The sequence below is a fragment of the Hibiscus syriacus genome, unplaced genomic scaffold (genome assembly GCF_006381635.1).
Source record: "Hibiscus syriacus cultivar Baekdansim isolate YM2019G1 unplaced genomic scaffold, ASM638163v2 tig00009023_pilon, whole genome shotgun sequence".
Taxonomy (NCBI): Eukaryota; Viridiplantae; Streptophyta; class Magnoliopsida; order Malvales; family Malvaceae; genus Hibiscus; species Hibiscus syriacus.
In genome coordinates, this window is record NW_024062184.1 from 1,250,358 (window position 1) to 1,258,584 (window position 8,227).

An 8,227-nucleotide genomic window follows, 5' to 3' on the forward strand; every position below is an offset into this window, starting at 1 on the left:
GAAGCTGGAGAATTATATTAGCAAGATGTGATGATTACCTTTTTTTTTCATTTTTACCAATAGTATTATAAGATTTGGTAATATTAAGATTCATGGATTTTTTTAACATTTTTATCATTTCTTTTTATAATTTTAGTAAACTTTAGTCTTTAAATCAAATAAAATTTTACATCTTATTAAAATTTTATATCAATTTAAATCTTTCTGAAGGAGATGAATATAAGTAGTTAGTTCAATTAAATTGAATAAAACTTATTTATTTTGTCAAAATGGAACTTTAATTTAATATTTAATCAAATATTGCATCTTTATTGTTAGGGTCCGTTTGATTCAAGTAGTGTTATATATTATCTATGATCAATGACGAATACAAAAAATATATTGGATGGATTAATATAAATATAGATAAAATCTTATATAATATAATTCATATATAGTTTCAATTTAAAAATATAATAACAACAACATATTTTTAAACTGAATCGAAGCAAGTAATCTTAATGGTTAAAGAGATTAGTAGGTCATGGCCTAAGTAGGCCCCCTAAATATTAGGGGTGTGCAAAAATACTCGACCCGTCAACCCGAACCTAAAAAAGGGTAATTTTTTAAAAAAATTATCGGCCGGGTCGGATACTCGACCCGACATTTCCCGGGTTGAGCCTGGGTCACAAAATTGAATTTTTCCATGTACCCGGTAACCCGAGTACCCGATTAGGGATTTATATATATATATATATATAATAATATATTATTATATATTTAATTATTAATAATATTATTTATTAAACTTATGGTTTATTTATATCTAATAAAAGAATTGCTTGTAAGAAAGGAAAATGACAAATGAAGAAGTATAACCATGATCATGATTCAAGTATCAAGATATCTAATCATATATTTAGCTATGAACTTTTATGTTTTATTTATATTATGGATTATTAGATTTTGTATTTTGAACTTTTAAATTTTATGTTTGGATGTTGGACTATGTAATTCGAAGTTTCGAACATTTAAAATTGTGTGTGTGTTTAATTAATAATTTGAAGAAGAAAAAAACGGGTATCCGGGTACCTGGTCATCTAGGTTGAGACATGAGTTGAGAAATCAATTACCCGAAGATCCATGTATCTGGCACTTTGAGTACCCGAAAATCCGAGTACCCGGATTTGCACACCCCTACTAAATACACCTCAGTCCATGGTAATATAAGATTTTCGAATGACATTATCTCGTTTGATTTTAAATCATTACTTTTTTTATACGAACTAGAACCCTTTAATTTTATTAGAAAAATAAAATATTTAAAATTACAATTAAATTTTACAATAATATACGTAAACTTAATGCATAATTAGGACATTTCTTATAATGATTGACACCATAAATTAGTCACTTGAGATCATACAATGACCATACAAAGAAAATGTTTAAAACTCATCAAAAAAACTCAAAAAAATATACACGAATAGATTTGATTGTATCAATAAATGAATAACAATAAGGGATCAAACTATTGAAAGACCACCAACAATCATAAATTAAAATCGAGTATTGTGAGAAAATCATCTCTGAGCACTGTGTATCCAAATTAATCCGAAGATCTTAAAAAAAAGATCAACAATATAATAAATTAACATCATTTTGATCACTTGAAGTAACATTAAATTTAATCCTGAAAAAATAAATAAAGTAGTCAAACAATCGATAAAAAAATCCAAAGGGTACATAATGAAGAAGAAAGTGTGCCATAAGGTACAACTATTAGGAACTAAAAATAAATGAAAAGCAAGATAAAATATAAAAAAGTGAAAATAAAAAAATATCGACGAGGGACTAACGCCAAAATTAGTGTCATCCTCTGACAAACAAAGATGAGAAAAAGGGACAAGTTGCACAAAAGTTAGGGAAAAGACTACTTTAAAATACTACTTGATGGAGTAATGTGAGATTTGAATATTATTTGTAAATATAAGGAGTCTATTTTTTAGTTGATGTAACATTTCATGTTATTATTTTATTAGTTTAATCTTTTTAAATTAAATTTATTCATCAGTTGAATGATTTATCTATCTTGATTTAAATATAAATTAAAAAATATTTTTATTTAAAATAAATAATTTAGATGAGTAAGGCTAGGTCCAAGATAGGTGAATTTTTTAAAGGCGTCAATCTAACATATTAAACTAAATTGTTAGCACCACATGAAAAAAATTCTCCCAGGGTAGATGTTTTTATAAATAATAGAAACTCTACTGTAGTCATTTATGTACATTTATTTAGAATGTTTACGAGGGAATTGGAATCTGTGAAGGAATTGGAATCTGTAGGAATTGAAATCAAATTCCATATTCTGTTTGGTTGGCAGGAAATGGAATTGGAATCCAATTCCATCTTCTATTTGGTTCGCAGACATGTCAGATGAATTTGATTTCAGTAATATAAAATGACAGAATTGCCCTTCTTATTTTTTTTGCTTTATTTTAGTTTATTTTACAACTTACATATAGTAATATATTATAAAAAATTTTAAAAAATTAAATTTTCATTTTATTGATTGATTATTCATTTCAATAAATTATAAAAATCATGCTAATAAACATTATAAGTTAAAATCATCGCAATCAAAATATGTTAATAAGTTATCAAAAGATAGAACAATATTTCAATACATTCCAATCGGAGTATGTTAATTAGTTACCAAAAAATATATCAAAAACTATTTTTATTTAATATATAAATTAGAAACTCGACTCGACACGACTCAAAATAATAAAAAAATTATTTTTATTCAATAAAAACATTGACTAAATATATAAGGTAAAATTATATATTTTTTTGGGGTCGGTCCGGTTTTTTCACCTTAAACCCGAACTCGACCTGACCCGAATATCACACTTAAAAAAACCCGACCCGACTCGACCCGAATATCACACTTAAAAAACCCGACCCGACTCGAATATATGAATTAGAAATTTGACCCGACCCGACCCGAAATAATAAAAAAAATATTTTTATTTAATAAAAACATTAACTTAATCCGACCCAACCCGAATTATATATATATTTTCGAGTCGGTCCAGTTTTTTCACCCTAAACCCGAACCCGACCAGACACGAATATCACACTTAAAAAACCCAGACCCGACTCGAATATCACACTTAAAAAACCCGACCCGACCTAAACAAAATAAAGTTTCATCAGACCCGACCCGAAATAATAAAAAATTATTTTTATTTAATAAAAACAGTGACTTAATCCGACCCGACCCGAATTATATATATTTTCGGGTCGGTCCAGTTTTTTTCACCCTAAACCCGAACCCGACCTGACCCGACCCGAATATCACACTTAAAAAAACCGATCCGACTCGACCCGAATATCACACTTAAAAAACCCGACCCGACCCGAACAAAATAAAGTTTCATCCGACCCGACCCGAATATATGAATTAGAAATCCAACCCGACCCGAAATAATAAAAATTTATTTTTATTTAATAAAAACAGTGACTTAATCCGACCTGAATTATATATATTTTCGGGTCGGTCCGGTTTTTTTCACCCTAAACCCAAACCCGACCCGACCCGAATATCACACTTAAAAAAACCCGATCCGACCCGACCAAAATAAAGTTTCACCCGACCCGACCCGAATATATGAATTAGAAACCCGACCCGAAATAATAAAAAAAAATATTTTTATTCGATATATGAATAAGTTACCAAATGATTGATGAGGGTAGTATGGTCAAATTTCAATTCCCTCCAACTAGGGAATTGAATTCCATCCATTTTTGGATGGAATTCACTTTCCCTCATTTGATGGAATTGAATTCTATCAGGGATTCCAATTCCCTTGAAAAACTTGAACCAAACATGGGAAAGTGGTGGGATTGGATTCCAATTCCCACCAGTTCCAAGGGATTCCATTCAACCAAACGCCACCTTAATGTACTCTACGAATAGAGGAATACATAAAGTTGAACATAACAAAATAAGAAATTGAAAGAGTTTGTTGAAATTGTTCGTTTGGAAATTTCCTGAAAAGCTAATCATAAGTTTTTCTCTCCCTCGGAACGATAGGATCATTATGCTCATTACTAAACTTGTTGAATAGATGAAATATAACCAATGTATTTCTTTCTTGATCAGATGTTAAATCGATTATCATAAGAAGAATTAGGCCAAAAATTAAGATATATTCTGGAAAAATAAAACTTTCATCGAAGAGAAGTAAATGACAGGCTTTCATAAAATTCTCATAGAACCGAGAATGAAATTTTCGTTATATACATACCAAATCATGAATTAGTAATTGCACCCAATCTCTAAAAAACTCAATTGTTGCGAACTTTCTATTTTTGAAATGAGATATTTACGGAATCCTCATGAATAGGATCAAGCCTTATTCCATGGTATTTACATGAGATCCATCTTTCTTATTCTTAAGCACGTCCTAAAGAGGGTTTAGTTGATCCATGATTTATGTTTCATCACTTTGATACTTTCTTTTTCTATTGATTCTTTTCCGATCGAGATGTATGAATCCATAAATCTATGTGTCTATATCGATCTTATTCTAGGATTAATTAAAATTTGCAAAAGCTCTAATTGCCTCTGTTATTCTATGAGTCTCTTCATTTTTGCATATGGCATCACCACCCCCTTTGACAACATCCACTAATTCAAAACTTAATTTGAAAGCTATATTTCCACCCAGATGCTTTCGGGATGCCCCTAATAACCAGCAAATGGCAAGTGTTTTTCCTTGAGTGAATCATATTTCAATGAGAACTTGATGAGTCGATCCGCCTACACATCTTGTTTTTACTTCTATATCGAAAGTTACTCCATGTATTGCTTACCGTAAAATATATAGTAGATTTGTTTGTCTTTTGTTAAATCTTTTTCAATGCTCGATAGATAATTTGATAAGCCAATGATTTTTTACGTGTTTCAGAATAATTTAACCAACATGTTAACTAATCGATTACGATAAATTAGATCAGATTTTACAATTTTTTCTTATGTAGTACCTCGACGTGACATGAGCGTGAAAGGGATTCAAGAATCCATTTTCTTTTTAGAAGGGATAAAATCATTTATTTCGACGATAATATATTGGACATATTATGAAAAAAAATAGGTGGAGATCAACATATATATATATATATATATAATGATCATATTAAAAATATGTTTATACATTTTAAAATATTATTTAAAATAACAAGGCACTAATCATAACAGAAAAATATAAATTTAACATCACTACTTGCAAAACCTATCAAGTAATCTTAATGGTTAAGAATTATTCAGCCTATAAATTTTGAATTCGAACAGTTACATCTATATATTATCAATGGTCAAGAAATATTCTAATAGATATCATCACATTCTATCCATAAACAAATACCACTACTGCAACTAATGAACTCTTTAACGAAGGTAACGCCATTGTTTAAACTGGATTTTTTTTTTGTTGTCCTTTAGATTCTCAATACTTCACATTAACTAATTTGGACCGACTCAAGTTGCACATATAGCTTTGGTAAGTGAGTCTTCCGGCGGAGATTTTCTGTATATGACTCAAACTTGAAATCCACTTAAACGATATCAAATTGCTTACCACTTGAATCAATCCTATTGATAAACTGGATTTTGAGTATGCTGATAACCAGATAATACAGGTGCTTTTTTTCCATAATTAGTGATGATAATTAAAAGAGCTCAAAACATGCTTTTTCATTTTAACTTGAAACTTCTTAAATATTGTCATGGAAGGCCCAAAAGTGAAAAAAATTTGTGCAGCCCAATTAATTAATCCCCTCGCCGAATACAAATAAACCATTTGGAAAAATTGAAATTTAAACCCGACGTGAATCAAACACGCAACCTTCTGATATGGAGTCAGACGCGCTGCCATTGCACCACGGACCCACCGTTGTTAACGATGTCTAGATGTTAACCTTACTAATCTTGAGCATCAGGAAGGATATCAAAGGCTGCCAAGGCCAAGAAAAAATCAATGGAAAAAATGGGTATCGAATATGTGTCCTGTTAAAACTTATTGTGGGTTCGTTTCCCACCAGGTGTGTATAGATTTTCGGTTAAATTGTTATTTTGGTCCCTCTATACTTTTTACTTATATAATAATATTCGACAGAATCGCACCGGTGGCCTCATGGATAAGGCTTCTGACTTCTAATCAGACGATTGTGGGCTCGAGTCCCACCAGGTGTGCAATTGTTACCGTTAAATTTTAATTTTGGTCCCTCTGCGTCTACTATCATGTGTGCAATATTGTCAAATTCTCATTTTGATCCCTTCAATATGATTAAATTTTAGTTTCAGTCCTTATTTTGATCTATACACATCAAATTCGTATAGTTTCTGCCCCTCTACTATTGTTAGTTCAAATAATTAAAATATAAAAATAAAAATGAATTTTATATATAAAAAATTACTTATTCAAAATTATCACTACCAAGGCTATTCCGGGTGTAATTCAATTCCAATGGATAATTTCACGTGTTGGTATAAAATTAAAATATTTATATTAAATTTAATAATAACAAAAAAATCAATTTTTGACTTTTGGTTTCACTTTATTTCTGAGTTTTAAACCAATAATTAAGGGTGTGTAAAAAATCAAATCTAATTGATCTGATCCGTTGATATTGGATCAGATACGAATCGGCTAAAATATAAATGCCCTTTTATACGAGCCTCCAAACGCGGGTTGTTTATACACTTAATGCCATGTTTTAAGAAGTTTCATTTTAATCATGTATGCTATTTATGATTTTATCGCAATTCTAGTGCTTGGTTTTATGATATTTACTTTTGTTTCCATGATTATTTCTGGTTTTGTTTTTTGGTCTTTAAAGTTATTGTCTTTTTAATTTAGTCACTAATTTATTAGCTTGTTTAAATTTCTATTTTTTATATGTTGACCTTCCAGGTTTGAATGTGTGCATTTAAGTTCGCGTTATAACTTATATATATATATATATATATATATATATATATATATATATATATATATATTCTTGTTATATTTATATCATGGTCTTAATTATTTAGATAATATTAAATATGTTTTATTTACTCCATTATAAGTATATGTTTTACTATATATATTTATTAAATATTTTTGCATACTGTTCAACTATGTATTTATTTATTTATACATATATTGTATTTTATCTTTATTTTTAATTTTTTGACTGCCGGAGGTCTTCCACGAAAGCTACTCTCAATCTGGTGTTGGGGGCAGCCTACTAACCTATCTCTCCCTTACCCCATTGCATATGAGAATAGGGTTTTGTTGTTGTTGTCGTTGTTGTATTTTTTTAAATATTTTTAATCCTTGTATATATGTACATATATTTTATTAAAAATTTTAGGAATAAATATTATGAAATTATAAAATATACTTATGATTAATAGTATTTTTCAACGTTCTCACTCATATATTTTCAAAGACATGTATCGTAATGTTGAACTAATATTTGATTTGGATATAACATGAATTATTAAATTATTTATATAGTTAAAATTTACATTTTAAGAGATTATGAAAATTTGTCATAAAATGTTTTCAAGTATTTTTTATTGTGAAAAATATTATTAAGTGTTTTTTAGTCATCATATAATTTACAAATAGTTTTCAAAGCTAAAACATATTCGATTTTGTCAAAAATTATCCCTCAGTCTCAAAACCAGTAGCCAATATCGATACAACATTCCAGAATACATTATTGGTATTGATATCAAGGTGTCGGTCTCGATACCGATATGTGAGTATCAATAATCACTTAAACGGTATCAATACCGAAGGGTCCAACAACTATATTTTTTAATGTTTGGATGCTTGATCTCGATACCCACTTCCTGCTATCGATACCAAAGTTGCAGGTGAACATTTAATGCTTAAAATTAATGGTTTCAACGGCTCTAATCAACCACCAACGGTTCCAAACGGCTAGAAGTGCATTAGAAGACATAGAAGATACCAAGATTCAAATGGAGAACAACAAGAAACAATGTTGAAAGATAATATCAACATCACAAGAATTTTATAGCTTATTTTGTTATATTCTTTGTAACACACGCTTGGTAAGCTCATTGTTTATTTTGCTCAAGTGTCATTTGGGTGAGAGTAAATTGTGGAAACACATTTTTCATGTGAGATTTTTTTTGGTTGCTTCATTTGTAATTACTCTT

The 8,227-nt window shown here is 29.3% G+C and overlaps 1 pseudogene; it reads right to left on the reverse strand.

Annotated features, from left to right (window-relative positions):
• Positions 1-4,583: 4,583 nt before the first annotated feature.
• LOC120203058 lies at positions 4,584-5,047 on the reverse strand (annotated as a pseudogene).
• Between the last annotated feature and the right edge of the window lie 3,180 nt (positions 5,048-8,227).